The sequence below is a fragment of the Sminthopsis crassicaudata genome, chromosome 5 (genome assembly GCF_048593235.1).
Source record: "Sminthopsis crassicaudata isolate SCR6 chromosome 5, ASM4859323v1, whole genome shotgun sequence".
In the NCBI taxonomy this organism is placed as follows: domain Eukaryota; kingdom Metazoa; phylum Chordata; class Mammalia; order Dasyuromorphia; family Dasyuridae; genus Sminthopsis; species Sminthopsis crassicaudata.
Window position 1 is genome coordinate 99,046,953 of NC_133621.1, and position 25,856 is coordinate 99,072,808.

Consider the following 25,856-nt stretch of genomic DNA (forward strand, 5'->3'; position numbering starts at 1 on the left):
AGAACAAATTTCAAATAAATATACAACTTAGCTATAAGGGATAACATCATAAACAAATTAGAGGAAAAAGGAAGAAATTATTTTTTAGAGCTACTAATAGAGCAGTTCATTGCTAAATAGGGAATAGAGAGGATTACAAAAGATAAAATAGATAATTTTGGTTATGTAATATTAAGGTTTTTTTGTTTTGTTTTGTTTTGTTTTTGACAAAAGCAATGCATCTAAAATAGAAAAGCAGGTAACTGGGAAAAAAGTCTGCAGCAACTTTCTCTGATAAGGTATTTCCCATTTCCCAAGGTATATAAGTAAACTGATTCAAATGACTAAAATAATTGCCATTTCTCAATTGATAAATGGTCATAGGGTAGCTAATTTTCTTTTTCTTTCTTTCTTTCTTTTTTTTTTTTTTTGTTAATTTTCTAAGGAACAAAAACCAAGTCATAAAAAAAAAATCATATAAAGAGTTCTTCAAGTCACTAATTGTTAAATGCAAATTATTGTTATTCTGAAGTTTTCTACCTCATCCATCAAATGGGCAAATATGACAAAAATAAAAATAAAAATGAGAAGTATCACATGAAATTTAGGAAAATAGGTGTATTACTTCTCTAATGATGGAACTGTGAAAGAGTTTAGCCATTTTGAAAAGCAGTTTGGGACTCTGTCTTTAAAATTATTAAATCATGTATGCTTTATGACTTAGCAATATTACTATGTTGCCTAAATACCAAATTTTTCTTTAATTTTTTTTTCAAATGGAGATTTAGATGAAAGGGAGAGAAACAGATTAAAAAATTTTTTTTAACCAAAAAAATTTTTTTTAAGCCAAAAAAACCCCAACAATTTTTTAAAAAAATTCTAGTATGTTTAGAATTTTTTTAAATAAGTAAAATGGAATAATATGGAACAGATAGGTTGGAAAAAGTGTATCCTTTGGACTGTGAGGCATGGAAATATTTTCTTTTATCTCTCAAAGGAGCATCAGTTCATATAAGTCTTTCCAGACCTTTCTGAAATCATCCTGTTGGTCATTTCTTACAGAACAATAATATTCCATAATATTCATATACCACAATTTATTCAGCCAATCTCCAATTGATGGGAATCCACTCTGTTTCCAGTTTCTGGCCACCACAAAGAGGGCTGCCACAAACATTCATGCACATACAGGTCCCTTTCCCTTCTTTAAGATCTCTTTGGGATATAAGCCCAGTAGTAACACTGCTGGGTCAAAGGGTATGCACATTTTGATAACTTTTTGAGCATACTTCCAAATTGCTCTCCAGAATGGCTGGATGTATTCACAGTTAATATCAATAGACTTTGGATAGAAAAATGCCATCTGCATTCAGAAAAAGAACTATGAAGATTTTATTAAGTGCTTGCTCTAGTGCCAAGAACTCAGCTAAGTGCAAGGGCTATAAATTAAAAAAGTATGATGGTCTTTACATTTAAAAAGCTTACATTTTAATCTCACTTTAGAAAAGGGATTTAAAAAAAAGTTATTCTCAAAGCTCAATACTTAAGAAAATAATTTTCTTAAAATTAGAATTGACCAAACAGACTATGAAATTACATGAGAACGAGAAATATCAAAGCAAAATCAAGAGTGGGGAAGGGAGGGAAGAAAATGGAAGGTATCTCACAGCAAAAATAACTGATCTAAAAAACTCAAGAGTAATATGAAAATCACTGGAATACCTAAAATCCATGATCAAAATGAAGAGCCTGAATATGACTCAAAAAAAAAAAAAAATCACAAACCTCCCAGATCCCTTAGAACCAGAGAGCAACATGGAAATATTAAAAACAAAACAAAACAACCCTCCTCACTATTAATTTTTTTTCCTGAGGCAATTGGGGTCAAATGACTTGCCCAAGATTACCTAGCCAGGAAGTATTAAGTGTCTGAGGCCATATTTGAACTCAGGGCCTCCTGACTTCAGGGCTGGTGCTCTATCTACTATGCCATCTAGCTGCTTATTCACTATTATTATTATTAACTATTTAACAATTATGTAATAGTTAATTATTAACTATTTAACAATTATGTAATAGTTAACTATTAACTAATTATTAACTTAATAACTAACATGCCAGATAAGAATATTGGTAATGATTCAATTAAACAATGATTTATTAGGGAGTTCCTATATAGAGAGAGCATAGAAATAGAATTTTCCTTAAAATGATGAGCAGCATCTGTCTAAAACCACAGTATGCATCAATTGCAATGGGCAAAGATAGATGCATTCCCAATAAGATGGGATCTAAAAAGAAGGATGCCCATTATCACTGATTATTCAGTATCATATTGCATAGAATATTGTAGTCAAAATTCTTTGCCTCATTTGCTGCCTAGTCTTAATCACTGAATGAGGGTAGCCTTAGTCAAACTGAGACCTGCTGAAGACCTTAGCTTAAAAAAGGCCAAGGTCTTCTACTACAGCCAAGGCAATCTCCAGTTGTCCTGATCTCTATCTGGCCACTGGACCCCAGTGGCTCTGGAGGGGAAAGTGAGGCAGTGACATTACACAATCCTCTCTTCCTTCAATCCAGTTCACTTGCATGTCATGGCATCCCCTCCCCGATGTCATGGTGCTCTTAGAGAACGGAGGGACAAATCACAGCAATCTATGTGCAAGATACTATCAAGGGAGAGTGTGCAGCAAGGATTAAATTCATGGAGTACGCACATGCCTAAAAGCACCAGGTAACTCTGCAGCAAGTGCTTTTCTCTTGATCCTCTGGTCCCCTACCATCTCCAGCAATAAGGAGGGTGGGATGTATTATGAGTTAAGCAGAGGTGTTTCTGCCACTCTTTCCATGGAGTGAGAGAGGAGTTGCTCTTCCTCCTCTCCTTTCCTCTCACACTAAGGTGAATGTTCTCATTTGGTAATTGGAGCAGAGTTTTGGCTAGGTGAGGGAAGTCTGAGCTTATCTGTCTTTTCTACTTTTTGATTGGAACATAGGTAGCTAAACGGCAATCCCAAAAAGCCATCCCTTTTGTGAGTCTTTCTTCCCTTGGTTAGAGCTGATTGGCAAAAGAGGTAGGTTGGTAAATGGGAGAAGATAACCATTCACAGGGGAGAGATATTCAGCCCATCATCTTGTTTGCCAGAAGACATGGAGTTAATTGCAGAGATTTTTTTGGACAGTACAGGGCTGAGATGATAAGTGAAATTAACCATCCCATAAATTGCTTAATACCATGACAGTTTTGTTTCAACTGCTAAAGAGACTGTAGTAGTATTTATTAGTTACTGTATCCTCACAATGAACACTTGTCTTTTTGTTTCATATGAATGTGTGTGTGTACATGAAACTAAAAACAAACAAACAAACAAAACCTTAAATCTGCCCTGTACCCAATCTGTATTACGATCTATATACTCAATGATTACCATTCATCTCCGTCCTTTGAAGAGACTTTAGAAATGAGTGCAATACCAAGCTTTACATATTTTTTCTTGGAATACTAGGGTGGGCATTTGAAGAGCCTAAAAGTGTGAGACAAAGAGACTGGCTCCTCTTTTTGAAGTTCTGCCTTCCCCCAGGACTGAACCCAGTTAATGCACATATAGATCCAAAGCAGAGAGACCCTTTGAGCTTTGGTGGAAATGGAAAGGCTGAAGCACCATAGACAGTCTAGAATCCTCAAGATAATTATTGTTACAATGGGCAAAAGGGATAAAGAATTAAAAATCTTATCCTTCCTTGTCATCTCTCAATTGTAATCCTTCTCTGGGAGGAGGTTTCTTTTTTGTATAATCTTTTCTTCTGTGAGCAGGTTTCTTGGGAGGCTTCTGGGGCCTCCAGCCAGAGCGAAGGTAGAATCTCAAATCCTCTTTCCCTCCAAAAGTGTGGCATTGCTGGACTTGCGAATCCACAGGATGTCTTCTCTTTGACCCAATCCAGAATCAATCTTCCAGACCCTAACTTTTCCTTTTATCCTCCCAGAGAATAGGCTTGTGGGAACTCCAGAGGCTTGTGGGAACTACTTACAACCAATGAATTTGCTCCTTTTTAAAGGTGTGTAAACTCCTTTTCAGAAGCTTAAAAGTGTAAAGGTTTGAACTCTGGGAACTCTGAGCTAGAGAATTGCCAAGTACCAATTTACCACTTAGTTAGAACCTAACATCTCCCCCTTTCTTTTGATTTAGAACATAGGGTGGTCATGACCTTGAAACATAAATTCATCAATATGGGAGGTATTACATATAATTACATAAATTACATAAACATATAGTAACATAACATATGCTAGAAGTGATGTAACAAATAACATGATCAAATATTCATAAATTGAGAATTTATACATGTCCATAGTCCATTGTCCCATTAGTTCATGTGCCAGAAATCCAATAATTCCTGCAAGTTTTAAAGTCCTACAATAGTCTCATCTTGTATTAGGGAATCTTTAACAGTCTTCTTATTAGCCATGCTCTTTCAGTGTCAGATGTTTCCTAGATCTTCTACTTTGTTTTGAGGTCTTTCTCTTTTTCTGTCTCTCTCTAGGTGCTTGTTGCCACCCATCTGTTTCCTTCTCCATCTGTTTCCTTCTGTCTGTTAAAATACAAGCAAACCCTTTCTCCCAGGCAGTTAACCTATCTAATTTCCTTCTATTTACCACTTTCTAAATCTCTTTTCATCATCTGGCAATTACATTGGAGCTGTTTGCACTGGAAACAACCCTGTTGGTTTAAAAGGCCTGTATTCTCCCTAAGTGTAATCCATTTCTGCTATCTGATTGCTTTTTGGCTGACTTATCAGGTAATCCCTTTCTGCCATGTGATTACTTTTCTGCTGGTTGATCAAATTAGAGTCCTGACCTTCTAAAGGCTCTTTGGGTGTAACCTCAGTTGCCATCATGCCTCACCTATCTTTTGATTGATATCTTGGAGCTGGGCTTCGCCTCTCATTTCCCTGGAACAACCTACATTCGGAGGCCCAGTGGAAGACCTTGTGACATTTTGGACATGGGGTTTCAGCTCTTCTCTCACCCTGTCTTCTCTCTCTATCTCCATATCTACATTGAGCTCTTAGATGCCCAACTTTTCCACATTGGAAACATTGCCAAATTTCTCTAGAAGTCCTTTGCCAAGAGGGATCCTGCCTTTCCATGTTCATCATAGTCTGGGTGTAAAAAGTATTTGTTCCCACTGTAGCACAGCGTCTTATGATCTCCTCTAAAGGAGCATCTTTATCTAGTCCCCATATAATTCTTTTGCAAATCTCATTGGCATTTTCCTTAGCCAGATATCTGGTCATTATTTCTGTACCTGAATTTTCTTCAATAGTTCTTTTGACAGCAGTTTGCAAACATCCCACAAAATCTGCAAAAGGTTCATTGGGACCTTGCTCTATTTTAGTGAAAGCCTCCCCCCCAATCTTTCTGTCTGGGGAGGGAACCCCAAACTTTTATTGCAGCCTTAGAAATTTGCTCATACACTGCCATGGGATAATTAATCTGTTCTGAATTCTCTCCATACTGACCTTCACCTGCTAGTTGGTCAAAAGTGAATTGTGTGTTAAGTCCTGTTTCCATATTGCATCTGACTTGGATCTTATATAATTCAGGAAATTCTGCAAGCCACAGCAAGTTTTGTCCAGGTTCTAAACATGTCCTAGCTATGGATTTCCAATCATTCAGGGTTAGGATTTCATAAGACAAACCATCTAGTAACATTTTAACATAAGCTGATGTAGCCCCATAAAGGGTACAACTTTTTTTCTGATCCTTAATTTTATTCAAATCTAAAGGAGAATATCTTTTCCTTTTTTGACCTAAAAAGTAAATCTCTTCAATCACAGGATATGCATGTATAAAGTCACTTACATCCTGTCCCTCTCTCTTAGCCTTAATCAATGCTTTTTCTAATCTTGTCATAGGCTGCTTCACAGGCGATTCTGTTTGTGTTACTGCCTCTTCCCTCCTCCTTCTTCCTCCACCCCTGAGGGGTTAATTGAGGGAGGATTTGGGAAATGCTCCTGTTGTTCAGAATTGTACTTAACTTCATTGTTATCTGATTCATCTTGTTCACCTAGTTTAGTTGACACCTCCCCATTTTGCTCCTTCTTCTTTTTCCTTATTCTATAACTTATATAATTTCCTAAAGCCAGTTGAATTATATTGTAAGTTTGAAGTGTCTCTTTGGAAATTGAGTTAGGTACATTTTTGTTATAGTATTGACAAAATTCCTCTCCTACTATTTTCCATTCCTTTAGATCCAATTCTTTTTTCAGAGAAAAACAAGGACATATGACCTGCATAGTTTTTAAAAGTTCAGTAATCTCCAAAACTATAATCAATCCTTGGCTTTTCATAACCTTGATAATGCTCTCTAAACATTTTCCTTGAACAGAAACAAAAGGCTATTTTCTAAACATTTGCCCCATTTTACTGACATTCTTCTTTAGCTCTTTAACAAAGTTTCCTTGCTACTCACGCTTATTTTTGGGTTAGAGAGACTTTTCCACTGAGATCTGGATTAGAGGCTTTTCCACTGGAATCAGGATCTTGTCAATCCCTGTTTGGGCGCCAAAATGTGAAGGTCCAGGCTAGCTCACTCTGAAGGGCTCAGAATCAGCCAGAGTCAAGATAAGCAAAAGTCCTTGCCCTACGTTGGGCGCCAAATTGTAATGTCCTGTTGTCTCTCAATTGTAATCCTTCTCTGGGAGGAGGTTTCTTTTCTGTATAATCTTTTCTTCTGTGAGCAGGTTTCTTGGGAGGCTTCTGGGGCCTCCAGCCAGAGCGAAGGTAGAATCTCAAATCCTCTTTCCCTCCAAAAGTGTGGCATTGCTGGACTTGCGAATCCACAGGATGTCTTCTCTTTGACCCAATCCAGAATCAATCTTCCAGACCCTAACTTCTCCTTTTATCCTCCCAGAGAATGGGCTTGTGGGCACTCCAGAGGCTTGTGGGAACTACCTACAACCAATGAATTTGCTCCTTTTTAAAGGTGTGTAAACTCCTTTTCAGAAGTTTAAAAGTGTAAAGGTTTGAACTAAAGGTGGGAACTCTGAGCTAGAGAATTGCCAACTACCGACTTACCACTTAGTAAGAACCTAACACTTCCTGACCTCAAAGAGCTCCCATAGCTTTATTGCTGAGGAGGGGAGAGGAGAAGGTGCAATACAGACATAGTATAATATGATTATTATAATGCAAAGTACAGTAATTGAACCAGACAGAATGTTCCAGAAATTTTTGAGAAGGAGAATAGTTTCACACTGTTGGATCAGGCTTCACCTGGAATAGGTAGCTCTGACTCAGTTGAATCTTCAAGGAAGGAAAAGATTTTAAAAGGCAGAGATGAGAAGTGCTTTATACATATTAGGGACATTTACTAGATTACTTATGGCCTTACATACCAGCAAAGGAGTTTATATTTTATCTGAAAGACAACAGGGAGTTTCTAAAGTTGTTTGAAAAGAGAAAATATAGGGGAGAAAGAGAAAAGAGAGGAGGACAAGTTAAGAATCTTAAAAAAACATTCTAGGCAAGAGCCTTTGCAGGCTTGAATTAAGGTGGGGGAAGTACACAGGATTTAATAATGAATTAGATTTAGAGGAGGAAGGAAGAAGAAATAATGAAGATTACCTTGAATTTTATTTTTAAAAAATTAAAAAAAAAAGTCTAAGTCTTGCAGCAACCATTCACTCTGATCCTACACGTTTTGACCTGTTTCTTTTCTGAGAAAAAGGCCTTAAGTAGTCTTGTTGCTCCTCAGTTCTTCAGGGTAGGGAATGTGATCCAAGTCAATCTACCTTCTAATTGCTGTTTCTTTATTAATGAGGGAAAAGAGGATCCTAAACTTGAATCCAAGCCTCCATTTCTTTGCTACCAAATACCAGTTCTATAATGAACACATAGCACTTAGCCAAGAAAACCTATTTATCTAAATCTGAAACAAAATAGCAATCAGAAAAGGTATACATAGGAAAATATATACCAGACAATAGATAGTGAAGAAGCTGTCCTAAAGGAATTAGGGAGAGAAAGTCTTAGATCTCCTCCAAGGGGAAGGTTTTTGAAGTCTCTAATGGACATGAGGGAGATTTAGATCCGCTCACATTGGCTTCTTCTGCAAACTGAAGTAGAGTTAATTCCATCTGTCTTCTCTGCTAAAACTGAGAGCTGAAGTGGCCAAAGACACTGCAGGGCCTAAAGCAACTTGAAGCTTGAAGAAAACTGAAGAGACAAGGAGCTTTCTCTTCCTCTTGCAAACTTGACTCTGCTCTTCATGTAGGACAAGACACTCATCTCCCCCAATAAAGAGAGAATCCTGTGCTAATGGGCTTCAATTGAGACTGGGGTTTCTTATGTTTTGTTGTGTTTTAATTTATTTTGTTAAATATTTCCCAGTTTCATTTTAACCTGATTTGGGTTGCTGTCTAGAGTGTCATGGACTGTATGTGGCCTGCAGGCCCCTCTGAAAAGGATGTGGTTCTAATTGATCTTTAGACCCAAAGCCAGCTCTTTGAAGTTCTCTATAGCTAAAGCTTTAGCTGTCAAATAGCACAGATCTTTCCATAAGAGTGGTCCCACATGGACAACATTCAGACACACAGGGAAAGTCATCCAGGTAACCAGACTCCCTTGAACCACATTGCTGACAACAGCTATCTCACCAAACTCCCTTACCTTCCTTTTCATTAACAATTTATTAACAATTACCTCTGTAGCCACTGTATAAAGACTAATTATATCCAGAAGTTTTCCTCATCCCCTTGATCATTTTCCCTATCAAATTTAGCATTCTTTTAAAATATATTAATATTATTTTCAAGTTCTATTGAAAAATGTAGGTACTTAAATGTATAAACAAGAACATGACAAAAAAAAATGAATGTGGGAGGTGAAGAGAATATTCCCCCCCCACACACATACCAAGATTGTAAATAATTGTAATATTGTCTGTAAGCAACTATATGTCAATTATTAATCCTACTCCCAAAGATGTGTACATTGACTTTAATATATAAGCTCCTGCATCATTCTTGTTTTCATGATTTTTGACTTCCTTAATTTGTATATGGTCTAGCTTTATTGCTGTTATCTTAAATGACAGCTATCAATGTTTATTGATGTTTTCTTCACTCTGCACTTCATAAAAGTGTTACTTTTTCTTTAAATTATTAAAATTGATTTCATCTGAAGACATAATAACATTGCATTATATTCACTTACCATATATTTTTCAATGTTACCCAATTTATGTACATCTCATTTGTTTCCAGTTTTTGCTCCCATAAATAATACTGCCTGATATCTTTTTGATCAGCAAGTTCTTTTCTCTAGAAATAATCTCTCTTGGGGATAGAGTCCTAGTATGAGACTGCCATGTTAAAAGCTACATACATTTTTGTAATTCTTGCTGCATATTACTTCCCAAGAAATTTGAACCATTTCATGTTATTATATTATATTATATATTATATTATAACATATCTCTCTTTCAATGGACACATTTATGTTGAATTATGTTGTCTTTAATTCTCTTTGCTCATTTGAATGGCGTTAGATGAAATCTCAATGGTTGGTGGTTTTTTTTTTTTTTTAATGTTCCAGATTTTGAAGGTTTATTCACTTGGTTGTTATTAATTTGTGTTTCCTTTAAGAAATTTAGCCTTCTGGATTTAAAAGGAGAAATAATATGCTGTAAGTAGGAAAATAATCAAATTTTTCTCATGAGGATTTGGGCCCACAGTTCTCAGTATACATTGATACATCCTTATAGTAAAGAGGGATTATGAATACCTTTTGGATAATTATATTTCTTATAAATCATGATCATGATCTTCTGGAGCCTTCTCAGGGATGCTTTTAGATGAAGTACAGTTTCTTCAAGGAGAGTTCTAGATCTGTCCTTTCCATGATTTGTATTATTCCAGTATAAGCCCAGATCTGAGTCCCAGATTTCTCCTTCTTCCATGCCCCCAGAACTTGTAGGCAACTAGGGCATGAAGATGAAAATTGAGATTACCGATGAACTGTAATAAGTTTTGGTATTCTTATTGGTTATACATTGATTCTTATTTTAAGGAATTTTTCTTTCTATTCCTTAAAGGAAATCTCATGAAATTATTACTGATTTTCTGACTTAGTTACTTCCTAAGTCTTTTTTTCTCCTTTTTATTATCTTGAGAGAGGATGGGACTTCTTGTCCAGGAATTTGACTGCTTCTGAAAGAAACCAAGATCTAAAGTACTGCTCCTGGATTCAGGAAGACCCCCATTCAAAACTGACCTTCAACAACATATTGGCAATATAATCTTGGGCAAATCATTAACCTCTCTGTACTTCAGTGTCTTTATTTGTAAAATGGAGATAATAGTAGCACTTCCCTCCCAGGTTTTTTGTAAGGATAAAAATGAGATGATATTTGTAAAGTGCTTTACAAACCTTATAAATACTAGCAGTTATAACTACTCATGAAAGAGATAATTGGGACTGTTCAGGAAAAAGGGAAGGGGAAGGCCCAGGATGCTTATTGTGGTAAAAAAAAACAAAACATGGCTCTGTGTTTATGTGCCTGATAGTTATAAGAAATGGAAAATGAACAATATGTAGTTCTTGAGGCTACATTGAAAGCAAAACAGACACTCAGGATCTACTCAGATCAAATAAGGAACAATGGCTCTCCCTTGTGGTAAGATTCCAGAATCCAAAGATTAGACAATTTGAGTCTATTGAAATTGAACTTAGTGATGTGGGACATGTGTTTTTTTGGAAAAGGATCATCTAGAGATTTCTTCATGATTCAATTAATTTCTTATCTGCTCTAGTAAAACTTCCACTCAGTTATTAATGTTTCTCAAATTCCTTCCTCAAATTATCTTTATTTTCTTTTCTGTTTTTATGTTTTTGAATATAGGCTCCTAGGAGACTGGAGTTGGTTTTATTTTTGTCTAGTTCTAAGATCCAGTATAGTTCTTTGCACAGCATATGCACTTACTAAATGCTTATTAAATTTCAACTGAATAATTTAATTGTAGGTTCCTAGGAAAGAACCATTTGAGAGGAATAGATGGAAGCTGCAACTTTGCTAGACTAATATAATAAAATATGTAGGACATGATAGGATCAAGGGAGCAATAAAAGAATTATTCTTAGAAAGGAAGAGAGGAATCTTTTCTTTATGATAGGAAGGAAAGAGAGAGTGATTGATAGTTCTCAGAGTTTTTAAGTAGTAGAATTCAAGGAGCAGACGTTTGTTAAATGTCACCCAGTTTTTTCAATATATTAAATCTAGGTCATGGGTTCAAGATGGGGGAGTAGAGGGAACACTTCAGCTAAACCCTCCAAACTATTTCCTTCCAAATAAAAAAATAGCATCAAATTGATTTCTGGAACAGCAGAGGCAAAAAAAGGTAAAGGTGAGACTCTTTTCTAGCCCAAGGGAGGAAGGAGAGGTCTGGGACAATGAGTAGGGCTTGTCCAGGGGCACATGCTACAGCACATCAGTAGTTAAGGACCTGGGAAGCTGCTGGAAAGACAGTGGTGATGTCAGTGAAAGTGTCTATGGCAACAGCAACAGCTTTAATAGCTCTCACAGCCCAAAGGAACTAAAGGAATTGGACAACTGGTAGAAAGAGAATACAGGGAACAATGATGTTTGGCAACTCCATTGCCTTTTACTTAGTTCTAAGTAACAGTTGCAGAGTGGAAAGGAGTGCTTATGGTTGCAAGGGAGCAGGGACCCTAATCTCACTTCCAAGGCAACAGTTCCATGGTGGAAAGGAATGCTAGTGCTGACTGTTGTAAGGAAGTGGAGCCTTACTGCAGACCAGGAAAACCATGATCACACCTTTCCCTAGATCACACCATCTTGGAAACACTGAAGACTTACAGGCCCCAGAACTAGTTATAGAAACATCAGGATGAAAAAGTTTGAAGCTTGGGCAGTGACTTTTCACCCCAAGCTGAGCAGAATCCAACTCTAATATAGAGTTAATAGTAAAGAAATAGATTTAAAAAATGAATAAACAACAATAACAAAAAAGAACCTGACCATGAAAAGCTATTAGAATGATAGGGAAGTTTAGGACATCATAAACTCAAAAGCAAAGAACTTCATGAAAATATTCATAAATGAAAACATCAAAAAAGTGAAGATTGGATACAAACCCAATAAAAAATTCCTGAAAGAGCTAAAGAAGGAGATAAAAATAACAGTAAGAAGATTTTAAAAATTTTTTTTAAATTTTAAAAAAATCAATAAATTGTCTAAGTAATGGAGAGAGAAACCTTATAGGTTGTGGGATGGAGGTAGCTGTAAGGTTGAAATCTTAGGGAATGGAGCTCTTTAATGAAAAATTCTTGTTTGACAAAGAGGGCTGAAGTTTCTATACATTGTATGGAAATGGCTTGCTGTTTGATACCTGGTTGTACATTTACAGTATGATCATGAGTAAGTTCTATCACCTCTCTGAGCCTCAATTTCCCCATCTCTAAAATGGATATAACAATGGTTACAATACCTCCTAGGGCTGCTTCATGTTATAAATACCAAACAGTTACACTACTAAATTGTTGCTATCATTATACATTCTGCCATTAATAGAGATTTGGGAGCTCAAAATGTGATTGATTTTTCCACAATAGCTTAAACTAAAGCCACCAGAATAAATTTACTCTTTACCTAATATAGGTGATCTAGTGATTTACAAAATAATAGTTATTGAACTTCTAGGATAGAAGGAGACAGTGCAGTAGAGTAGAAATATTACTTATAGAGTCAGAAAACCAAAATTAATGTCCATGAGCCTGTTTCCTTACATGTAAATTAAAAGAATTGGACTAGATGTCCTTCAGTGTCCCTTTTGGTTTTACGACTGGAGTAAAGCTGGAGTAAAATAATAGGTGATAGCCTATTATAAGCCTTATGAAACATGTGAGAGAGTGAGAAGGAGCAGCCACCTTTAAAGAATCAAAAAACAAGCTTAATATTAGGTGGAAATATTTCTTTCTCCAAGATTGCCCACCCAAAAGAAAAAAAAAATGGACCTTTCTGCTGGGGGTGTGTATGGGTGTGTGTGTGTGTGTGTGTGTGTGTGTGTGTGTGTGTGTCTGTGTTGGAGTGGTGATAATGATGGAGTTTATTGCAACAGGCACTATTGAGGAAGAGCAAATCATTGCCAGAATCATATAAAATTGATTGGATGAGGAGAACAATGAACTGCACTGATAACTTTAGTAGCAGTGTGTAGAGACAATATCTTAATCAATCAATAGTCACTTGTTATTTATAAAATCTTGCTGATGATATTATATTCAAATACAAATTTTTTCAATTGATTTTTTCAAATTGAAATTTTCTTTCCTTTTAATCTTGATTCTGTTTGCCTGAACCTCCATCTCTTCCTGAAGGCGGCCTGGATACCAATTATCAACCCTCCAGATGCTACCCACTTATCTGCACCTTCATGATTTGCTTGTTCCTTGGACCATCTCTTATGAAGTCATATTTGAAAAGCTAGAAGTTGCAAACACTTTAAAAGGATCAAAAAGGAAAAGTGTAATTTGGTGAAGAAAAAATTCTTTTTGTTCTTGGAGTAACATGGCTGGACCTTTTAGTATAAACATTAAGACATCAAGTATATGCCTACGAAGGGGAGAGAAATCTTTGTCATTGTTCTCAGAAATATTTGAGGCTTGAGGAAGACTGAAAAAGCAAATGAATAATACAGACTGAAGTATATGAACACTATAAACAGCCATTTTTCCTGTACTTATCTCGAGGGTAAATGTTTAGAATGCACATGAGGTTTTATAACCTCTTTATGTGGCCTTTGAGTGCTGTTACAAACTACACTTAAAAATATTTATAGATTTTAAGAGCTGGAAGGATCCTCAGAAGTTACAGATCAGAGAACTCAGGGATAAACTTGCCCCCTCTGTAACTGAAGAGAAATTCCCTCTCTAGTACCCTTGATGATATCTAACCTCTGCCTGAATGCCTCCAGTGAGGGCAATCTGCTATTTCCCATTCTTTCGCATGATAGCTTTTTAAATATTAGAAGAAAATCATCATGTATCCTTAAATTTTCCCTGCTTGAAATTAAATATAATAATTTCCTTCAACTTACCCTCTTATGTCATGATCTCCAAGATCCTCATTATCCTCCCTTTATTGGAAAGAAATTTTTAAAAATTATGAACATGAAAAAGAATGACCCTGAAGGAGGACATTCAAGTAAACTACATCCAGCTTGATGTAAACTCTTGGGACACACATCAAACTGAGGCTAGAGACAGAGAGTGGGGAATTATGTGACCTGAGCTCACATTCTAGTGAGCAATGGTGAGTCCTAGCTGTATGACCTTGGACAAGTCACTTAAACATCCTATCAGTTTCTCATTTGTGAAATTTGGGGAAGGAGGAGAGACTTAGGCTTGATCTTGAAGATCTCTTTCAGTAATAACATTATGAAATACACAGACTTGATTTATTTAAGACTGACTTGGCAAAAATGAAAAAATGTCCTATTTTGTAATCTAGAAGTGAGCAAGATATAACAGAGTTTGATTGGAAATTGTGTGTTATGTATTTGTTGGAGGTACTTCTGAAATGTTGTTTCCCATCTACTTAGAATAGAAGGACTTTGAGAAGTCCATGTGAGGAAAAGAGATTTTTAAAATATTAGAAAGTGATAGAATCTGTGCATGAATATGTAGTTCTCAGGGTAGACCATTTCCTTATACTTTACTCTTGAGAAAGATTTCTTGCTGATCATATAGGGTTGTTTGGTGGCTTCCTTGCTAAACATCATGTTGGCTGATTTTGGGAAAGAATACTTCAGGGGTTTCAGGCTGCCAAGGTCCAAGGCTTTGTTTGCCACAGTCCTAGACTTTGCCAGTGCTCAGGATTATAGAAGGAGAAGGCAAACAAACAGCTCAAAACAACAAATCTCAAGGGCCTAAAAACTAGCCAACATGGATCAGTATGGAAGAGGCAGATCTGGAGTCTCAGAGGCTGAAAGTGAGTAAAAATCTTCACATTTGATGCAATGTTGTGACCTTCCAAGTCCCAGAGCTGGTAGTTCTGGGCACACAATCCATCTTTGTTATTTCCTTTCTATAATCTATGTGCAGGTAAGTGCAGTTTGGAAATTCCCTAGCCATTCTAATAGAAGAGAGATTTGGAGAGATGGTTGGGGAAGAAGAATCCTTTTACCATCATTATAATAATTAGTTATTATTATCATAAATAATGAGTCACCAAAGAAAATCAGGGGAAATGACCAGAGCTGCTAAACAGAAAAAGAGCATCCTTCTTAGTATCAAGAGATCTATATTCTATACTTTGTATAGACACTTTGTTAGTTGTGTGACCTTGGAAAATTTATTTAAAGCCTCTAAGCCCTAGCCTAATTAACTATAGAAGGGATGTAATATATATTACCTATCTCACAGGATTGTTGTAAGGAAATTTTGTAAACATCAGAGTCCTATATATACATGAATGGTGACCAATAATTTAATCATTCAACTCATTTGATCATTCATTGAGGTAAGACTTTGGGGTCAGTATCTGTTCTTTAAATGAACTGGTCATTGAAGATGTAAGTAAAAAAAAATAGAACTATAACTGGGAATGGATTTGGCAGTGGGAAGAGTGTGGAAGTCTGTCTAGGAGAGAGCGTCTGTGATGCAGATTTGTAGAAATGATATCTGCCATCAAGACAGGGCCATAAGAATCTCAGTTAAAATCCCATATTTTACTGGAAACCTTCCCAAACCCCTTTTAATTCCAGTGCCTTTGCACTGTTAATTATTTCCTATTTATTCAGCTTGCTTCATATAGAAATATTTTCATGTTGTCTCTCTCTCCCCTCTCCCTCACTGAGCTTGTATACTCCTTTAGATCAGGGACTTTTTCCTTTTTTTTTTTTTTTTTTTTTTTTTGGTATCCCCAACACAGCACAGTATTTGGCATATAGTAGGCACTTAATAAATATTTATTGATTGATTAATTGAGCAAGAAGTAGTTGAGAAGAAGAAAAGAGAACTGACTTTAGGCTACTTACTTTTCTGTTGTTGGATCTGAATTTCCTCATCAGTTCAGATTATAAGCTCATTGAAGACAGTAGCCCTGTTTTATTTGTCTTTTTACTTCCTTATGGAATAAATGCAATAAGAATTTAAATAAATGTTTATTGCATGAATGAGTGAGTGAAGAGGAAATTGGACTAGGTAATCTCTAATGACCTTTCTAGTCTGAAAGTTTTTGATTCTGTTTTAAAATAATATTTAATTTTTTCACAATTATATGTAAAGACAATTTTTAATATTCATTTTAAAAACAAAATTGAACTCTAAATTCCTCTCTTTTTCCTTCCAGAGATGGTAAACAGTGATATATGAGCAATCATGCAAAACATATTTCCATGTTAGCATTCTATTTAACTGAAGAGATTAAAGGTCATGGCGAGATATCCAGAGACCCAGACATACAAACACTTCCAGGAGGGCACTGTGGTATGGCAGAATGAATATTTAATTTGGAGTGAAAGGTTCAAATCCTAGTTTTTTTGTGGTTATTAACCACATGATCTTAGAGAAAATTATTTCCTCTTCATTTCTTTGGACCTTAATTTCTTCATCAGCAAAATGAGGGTAGGATATTGTTGATAAAACCCATGTTCTTTTCCAGTGGAAGTCAATGATTCTATTTACTCTGAGCAAGGGAGAGGCAAATATAAAGCCTCTGCAATATTGTCTTAGCCCAGAGGAAGAATCTTTGAGGAATACATAGGAATGTGCTTTCCTAACAGCTAGGTAGTGCAGTAAATAGAATATTGGGCCTGAAGTCAGGAAAACTTGAGTCCAAATCCATCTTCAGATATTTACTCGGTATATGAGCTCAGGTATATCACTTCATCTCTATCTGACTCAGTTTCCTCAACTGTAAAATGGGGCCAATAATATACCTATTTTCTAGAATTGTCATAAGGATCACATGAAATAATAATTGTAAAATGTTTAGTGTCTGACACCTATTTAGTACTTAATTAAGGTTTGTTTCTTTACCTTTCCTTTCCTAACTCAGCTGACTACAATAGGAGCAGCAGGCATCAAGCATGGCTATATAATAAAACTTTCACAGCCCTAGGAGCCAGATGACAATTGTTATTCAAAAGTATCATACTCTTTATGACCCAAGCTGGCTTTTTTTTTTTTTTTGGTAGTGTTTTTTTTTTTTCATGTTCTTCTTCAGCTCATTTTACATATAGGAAGCTGAGGCAAACAGGATTAAATGACTTGCCCAGGGTCCCATAGTTAATAAGTGTCTGAGGCTGGATTTGAACTCTGATTTGAGTTCTGTCTTTAGGCTCAGTCCCTCACAAAAAATCATAGCCCTTGATTTCTGTGACCGTACTTCCCAGTTGGTCTAGAGCCTAGGTAGAGCTGATTGCTTGTGTTGTGGCTTTGTGTACTGCTTCATTTCCCTGAATCAGAACAACATTGGGACTTTAAATGCATGGTGAGCCTGAGGTCTGTGCCTCTTTGTATTGATCCTGTATTCAGGTGTTTTATTAAGGATTGATAAGCTATCAACAAATTTTATGGTTGTTTTGCAGTAAGTGAGGCTGTGTCCTTTTTCCTCTAAACCAGGGCCTTTAAAACGTTTTCCACTTGCAACCCTTTTGCCTGAGAAATTTTTATGCAATCTTGGGTATATAAGTATATGATAGGTGAACAAATAAAACATTTCCTGATAATAAATTACAAAGAAATATATTTAAAATAATTCTTTGGTATACATATAATTTTACCATTTACTAAAGACAAACGTTTATTTGCTTGTTTATTTTTACATGAGGAATTAAGAATCTATTTGATATCCCATGCAGTTGCCAAATTTTTCGGTACCCCTCACATTCAGTTATATGTATGATTCACAGTTTAAGAAGCTTTGCTCTAAACCACAGAGTGAACTCGTTGAGCTTTTAGAGAACTTTAAGCCATTTGTGAGTTTATCAGTGTAAAGTCTACTATTCACCACAAGAGGGTACTGTAACAGTCAATTTATTTGGTCCTCTGGATCTGAAGGCAATTTGTTGAACCTATATGGGCCTGTGTCCTTATGTTGATGCTGTCATGTTTCCATGACATGAATTTTAATAGTACTGTGAACTCCTAAAAATGGATGCTCCATCCCTACTTACTCTCCTTTTTGGCCTTCAACTGACAGATAAATGCTTTTTTTTTTTTTTTTTTTTTTTAGTTAATTAAAAAAATCTTTCTTAAGCCAATCTTCAATAGTGTTTTATTTTTCCAGTTACATACAAAGGTAGTTTTCAGTATTCATTTTTGTAAGATTTTAAATTCCAATTTTTTTTCTATCTCCCTCCTTTCCCTCTCTACTCCTCAAGACTGAAAGCAATCTGATATAGATTATGCATGTAGTCATTTTAAACATATTTCTATATTAGTCATGTTGTGAAAGAAAAATCAGAACAAAAGGGAAAACCACGAGAAAGAAAAAGCAAACAGAAAAGTTGAAAATATATGCTTTGATTTGTATTCACAGTTTTCTCCCTGGATGCGGATAGCATTTTCTATTCCAGGTCTATTGAAATTGTCTTGGATCACTGTATTGTTGAGAAGAACTAAGTTTATCACAATTGATTATCACACAATTTTGCTGTTAACTATGTACAATTGAATTCTTTCACAATGACAAAAGTATGATTTTTTTTTTTTTTCACTGAAGGCCTCATAAAAGTGACTTCCAAATACTTGGATTATCTCCCTGGTTTATAGCATATGGCCTGAGGGCCTTTATAATTTGGAAGAAAAAGATGTCTCTCTACAATCTGGAAACATTACTGGAAACATTTAGGTAAAAATATTAGCAGAATACCCAGGGGTATCAACATCTATTCTAATTTCTAGTTTGAATAAACCACTGATTTATTTGCAGTCTCTAAGAGCTGTGATCCAGAGATGCAAACAAAAGTCTTTTCTGTAAGCTTTGGCGGTAATAGATCTTTGTTTGATTTGCATGCCCAGGCCTCATCTGAATCTTTCTGGGAGGTAGAATAAACAAATGCTGTCTTCCTCTCATGCTCTCTCAATCATCTCTACAAATTGGCCCAATAAGACCTGATGTCAGAAAGAATAATATCCTGTCAGAATTCACTTAACATCTGTAGGTTTTTTCTATTATCATTATAAATCAAACCAAATGGTTAATTTATTTATTGAGAATATAAAAAACATAGATTGACATCCTGGGTTAGATTTACTGTCCACTCAGCCCCTTTTTCTTTGCCTTCATTGTTGATCAGTCATTTTTCGTCCTGATGGACTCTTTGTGACCCCATTTCGGGTTTTCTTGGCAAAGATACTGCAGTGGTTTGCTATTTCCTTCTCCAGCTTATTTTTGCAGAGGAGAAAGATGATGTAAATGGGGATAAGTTTTTTGCCAAGGGTCACAGAGCACTAGCCAGATTTAAACTCAGGAAGATAAGTCTTCATAACTTCAAGCCCGGTGCTCTTTTCACTGTACCACCTATCTGTCCTTCTTTTTGTATGTATATATGTATACACACCCACACACCCACACACAGTGCTTTGCAAACCTTAAAGCAGTATATAAGTCTTAGCTATTACTTATTAGTATTGATCATTATTATTCAAAAGATAAAATGAAGACTCTTTAATTTGGCATGCAAATCTCTTCACAATCTGACTCCAATTTACCTTTCCAACCTTCTTTCAAGTATTCTGGTCCAGCCAAAGTGGACTTTTTGCCATTATTCCCCCCTCTCATCCTGTCCTTTATTATTACTATGAATTCATAGGCCAGTCTCTGGACTTATAGTAAATTTCCTTCACATCTCCTTTGTGAAAATTCTTTTTATCCTTCAAGGTCAGTGTCAGGTTTCAATTTCACTATTTTAAGGAATGCTTTCTCTTAATCCTATAGCTAAAACAATAGTTCACATTTATATAGTATTATAAGTTTTGATCCTTACAACTCTGGGAAGTAAAGTACTATTATTATCCTTATTTGGCAGATAAGAAAATTGAGAAAAGTAAAGGTTTAAATGACTTGTCCAGGAGGGGGATGGCAGTGGAAGAGAGGAAGGTGGGAGAAAGAGAGAGATATGAGACAGAGACAGAGAGAGGAGATCCTTTGCTTCACAAATTTTCCTAGATTGCTTTTTCCAGATCTCTTTTCTGCCTATATCATAATTTACCTGGTATCTTGCTTATTTATATTCCAGCTTCCTCCTCCTCCCTCACTAGAATGTGGTTTCTTTGGCTGAAGGGCCTATATTGGTCTCTTATTTTTATCTGTGTTGGTCTTTTTACAATTAAAAAAATAAGTTAATAGACTAAAACAAGCATTTCTGTAACAGTACAATAAAAAAAGATGATTGCACATGTAACTTCAAATCTACTATGCATAATTTGCTATTCCTTTCAAATGTACAACAAAATTATTATGTAAATTTCTTTTTTTTCTTCCCTCTGTGCCCCCAACTCCACTCCCAGATCATTTTACAGATGAAGAACTGAGGCAAATAAGATTAAGTGACTTGTCCTGTGTCACATACCTAGTAAGTGTCGGGACCAGATTTGAATTCAGGTCTTCCTGACTCAAGGTCCAATACCTTATCCACTGTGCCACCTACTTGTTTTTATTGTCTCTTAGTCTTGGTCTTTGGCTCATGTTGCCCCAGATCCCACAAAAGGATCAGTGTTTACCAGACTTACAAAAGTAAACATTACTGAGAGCTGTGGTCAGATTTACCCTAGTGCTATTTCTCTTGTTGAGCCGATTCCTGGTTTTCTCACTCAAAAAATGGTACCTAACTCTTGTATTCTTATGATGGTAAAGCTCTTTGGAGAAGGGGAGGAGAGAATAATAGGAAGAGCATCCGCTAGGTCAGACATGGGAACTTTACAGATGGGGCCATAAGCTCATTCATTATGCCCTCTTCTTCAGCTGTAAATTCAGTCTTCTTTGAGGAAATTATGGTACATGTTCTGTCATTTACCAGGAGTATAGTTGCTGACGTTTTACTCATTTTGCATCTAAGATAGTTGATGGTCCTCTCTGTATCCATATCCATATATTTTGACATCTCTCTTCATTTCTCTTCACTAGAATCATTTATAATTTTGTCTTCAGAAGTTCATTCCTGTTCGTCATAGGTTGACTTGTATGCACAGGTATAGTCCTGGGAATAATTATTCTCTCTCTGACTCAATGAAAGGTAATATCCTCAACTCTAGAGTTAGACTATCCCAAGCTTTCTTTCCTTTCTTAAAGAATTATAAACTCTAAGTCGATTCTCTGAAAAATTCCTAGTACTATTTCTTCTACTCATGTGACTGAGTTCTTCATATACTCCTGTCATTCTGTATGAGTAGTTTTTATAGTGTAGCTGCTCACTTGGAAATTCTCATGTACAGTTTAAGTAGCAGATGATTTTTTGTTGAAAGCTTTTTATTTTTAAAACATAGATAGATAGTTTTCATCCTTTTACATTCACCCTTGTAAAACTTTGTGTTCCAAAATTTTTTCTCTCTCCCTTCCCTATTCTCCCAAACAGCAAGTAATCCAACATAGTCTAAACATTTGAAATTCTTCTATTCATGTTTCCACAATTATTATTCTGCACAAGAAAAATCAGATCAAAAATGAAAAAAATGAGAAAGAAAAAATGTAAGCAACCAATAACAAAATCTACTGTTCAAAACAAATCAACAACAAAAAAGTGAAAATGCTATGTTGTGATCCAAACTCAGTGCCCACAATCCTCTCTTTAGATGCAGATGACTCGCTCCATCACAAAACCATTGGAATTTGCCTGAATCACCTTGCTGTTGAAAAGAGTCATGTCCATCAGAATTGATCTTCATATAATCTTGTTGTTGCTTTGTATGATGGTCTCCTTGTTTGCTCATTTTACTCAGCATCAGTTCGTGCAAGTCTCTCTAGGCCTCTCTGTATTCATCCTGCTGATTATTTCTTATAGAAAAATAATATTCCATAACATTCATACACCTTAATTTACCCAGCCATTCTTCAACTGATGGACATCCACTCAGTTTTCAATTCCTTTCCTACATAAAAAGGGCTTGCAGGTGACTTTTAAAGTGCATTATATTTAACAATAAATATTTAACATTAGCATCTATTTTCATGACAAAACTATAACTACAGAAAACCATATTATGTAAACCAATCTGGTAAAAAAAGGGCATCACATTGTTTTCAAAAGGGAATTTTTAAAATAAAATATAAAGAATATCAAATGTTCTTTAACATTGAATGTTTAAGATTATTGGTGAATATTACTTGTGCTTGAAAAATAAGCATGATATCTGGGACACCCCTCTTGTAATGAGACCCCCAGAAAAAACTATGCATAATGCATCTATATGGGTTTGTATCAATCAAACCATAGCTTATAAGCTCCCAAGGGTGTGTTTAATTACATTAGTAAGCCAGAGATCAAAATAAGTTAAAAGCAAATTAATAAATCACATAGTAAAAAGAGTAGCAGTGGAGAATTTACTATTTAAAATAGGGACACAATTACAGAAATATGGACAACATCAGTGGGAAGAATGATTATGTATAGGAGTTACCCATGGAGGTATACACATAGGGAACATGCATCAGGAGCTCAGGGATGGAGGGACAACTCATCTGCTCCTGTTACAAGTTTGCAGGTAACTTCTGATAAGTCCATTGTGTTGCTTTCCTTAGGCTTACCTACTGCTTAGTGCTGTTAAGTTTTCATCTAGGTATTGATGATGTCTTTGTTGTTCCTCCACTGGATAGGTTGTGCTCTTTATTATTGGAAAAAATACATACATCAGTGAGTTTATGGCTCCATTGATGTGTAATATGTTGTCAATAAACATTTATTAAGCACCTACTAAATGCCTGTCAGCAACTGTGCTAAATGCTGGTGATACAAAGAAGGGTAAAAGATAGTCTTTCCTTTTAAGGACCTTAAAGTCTAATGAGAGGAGACAATATGTAAACAAATATGGATGAATAAAATTACATAAGAAAAATTGGAAATAATCAATAAGGGTAGCTATTAGAATCAAAGTGGGGGATCAAAACATTCTTCCTGTAGAAAGTAGAATTTTAGCTGGGACTTGAGGGAAGTCAGAGAAGTCAGGTAGTAGAGATAATGAAGGAGAGCAATCCAGGTATAGGGGATAGCCAGTGGAAATAGCCAGAATGAATTATTTAAGGAATAGCAAGGAGCTGATGTCATTTTATTGTAGTGTATTTGGGGGTTGGGGGAGCAGTTTAAAGTGTAAAAAACTGGAAAGGTTTGAGGGAGGGAACAGATTATGAATATTTTGAATGATAGAGGATTTTATCTTTGATCCTGGAGGTTTCCAAGAGAAACATAAATAAAATCAAATGAGAAGACAAGATGATGGAGAAAAGGTAGGGTTCTTAGAAATTTCCTTTAAACATTTTAAAATAATGTGTCAAAGTGAATTCTAGAAGCAACACAATCCCTAAAAAGGAGTGAAACAATATTTTTGGTGAAAGAAAATTTAGAAGATTGCATTGGGATGAAAGTCTAGTGAAGGCCCTGCCACAGCAAACTAGAAGCACATTTTGGAGGTGACTGAAACAGTGGTAGCCATGGCAGCCCACAGATAGTAAGAGAGTCATGTAACTGGTCAAAAGGAGATTACACGTGTATCTTTGCTGGCTTTCGATGGAAATCCTGGGAAGTATTTTCAAAGTGAGGAGCAGTACTTGTACTTCAGGGGAGTAGGGATACTGGTCACCATTCCAGTAGTTGCTCACAGACCAAAGTATAGGTTAGGAGAGCAGTGATCAATCACATCTCCCTTAGATCTTATCACCTTGGAAGAACTGAAAACTTAGAGATCCCCAGAACTAGTTCTGAAAATAGCAGCAAAAAAGGCCTGAAACTTGAGACAGTTCCCCTTCCACCACAAGTTAAAAGTCAAGAAATAGTCTCGAAAAATGAGCAAACAACAAAAAAAGAACCTGACCATAGAAAATTATTATGATGATAGGAAAGATCAAAACAGACAATCAAAAGGCAACCAAGTCAAAACTGCTATATTCAGAGCCTCAGGCCCAAAAAGAATTCCTGGAAGAAGTCAAAAAGAATTTTAAAAATTAAATAAGAGAGGTAGAGGAAAGAAACTGAAAAGGGAAACAATAGTGATGCAATAAAATCTTGAAAAAAGAGTCAACAGCTTGGCAAAGGAGGTGCAAAAAATACTCAAGAAAAACTTTTAAAATTGAATAGGCCCACAGGTAAATGGGCACAAAAATCCACTTACAAGAAGAACTTAAAAAGCAGAGGAAAAAGGTATATAAAAATTCTGGGAAGAAAAGGCCTTCTCTAAACTCACTGAAAGAAATAATTCCTTAAAAATTAGAATTGGACAAATGAGATATCAAGAAAAAAATAAAATCAGATCAAAAAGATGAAAAATGGAAGAGAATGGGAAATTTTGGGAAAACAACCTGAAAAACAGATCCAGGAGAGAAAATTTAAGAATTACAGGGCAACTTGATTAAAAAACCTTGGACATCATTTTTAAAGAAATTATCCAGAAAAACTACCATGATATTTGAACCAGAGAATAAAATATAAATTAAAATAATCCACTGATCAACATCTGAAAGAGACCCCAAAATTAAAACTCCCAGGAATATTAAAACCTAATTCCAGGACTTCCAGGTTAAGGAGGAAAAAATTACAAGCAACCAGAAAGAAAAATTCAAATATTGTGGAACCATAGTCAGGATAACACAAGACTTAGCAGCTTCTATATTATGGGATCAGAAGGTTTGAAATATGATATTCAGGAAAGCAAAGGAGTTAGGATTACAATCAAGAATCATCTACCTAGTAAAACTGAATATTATTCATCAGAGGAAAAATGAATTTCTTTTGAAATTGAAGATTTTCAATAGTATTTTATTTTTCTAAATACATACAAAGAGTTTTCAACATCTACCTTTGCAAAACTTTGTGTTTATAATTTTTCTACCTCAAAATGATCTACACATAAAGGGTGATACCATAAGCAAATATGATATATTTGGATGGAACAGTTTATCTGTCAGATTTATGAATAAGTGAAGAATTTGGGACTAAGCCTTACAAAATATAAAATAGATAATTTTGATTATTAAAAAATTAAAAAGGACAACCAAAATTACAAAGAAAGCAGAAATTGGAAAAGTTTTTTTTTTTTTTTTTTTTTTTTTTTTTTTTTTTTAAGAAACAAATATCTCTGGTAAAGGCCTTATTTCTCAACTACATAGAGAACTGAGTCAAATTTATAGAAAATACAAGTCTTTTCTCAATTGATAAATGGTTAAAAGATATGAACGGTTTTCAGACAAAGAAATCAAAATTATCTATATTTATATGAAACAATGCTCTAAATCACTATTGAACAGAGAAATGAAAATTAAAACAACTCTAAGTTACTATTTTACACTATTAGAATGGCTAATATGACAAAAAAGGACAAATGTTGGGTGTTAGAGGGGATGTGGGGAAACTGGGACACGAATGCATTGTTGGTGGAGTTGTGAACTGATTCAGCCATTCTAGAGAGCAATTTCAAAGTTTGTCTAAAGGGCTATTAAATTGTATATATCTTTTGATCCAGCAATACCATCACTAGGTCTATATCCCAACAATAATTTTCCAAAATGGAAAAGGATCTATTTGTACAAAAATGGTTGTAGCAGCTCTTATTTTTTTGCGGTGGCTAAAAACTAGAAATCAAACGGATAGTCATCGATTGGGAGGTGGCTAACCTGGCAGTAGTATATGATTATAATGGAATATTA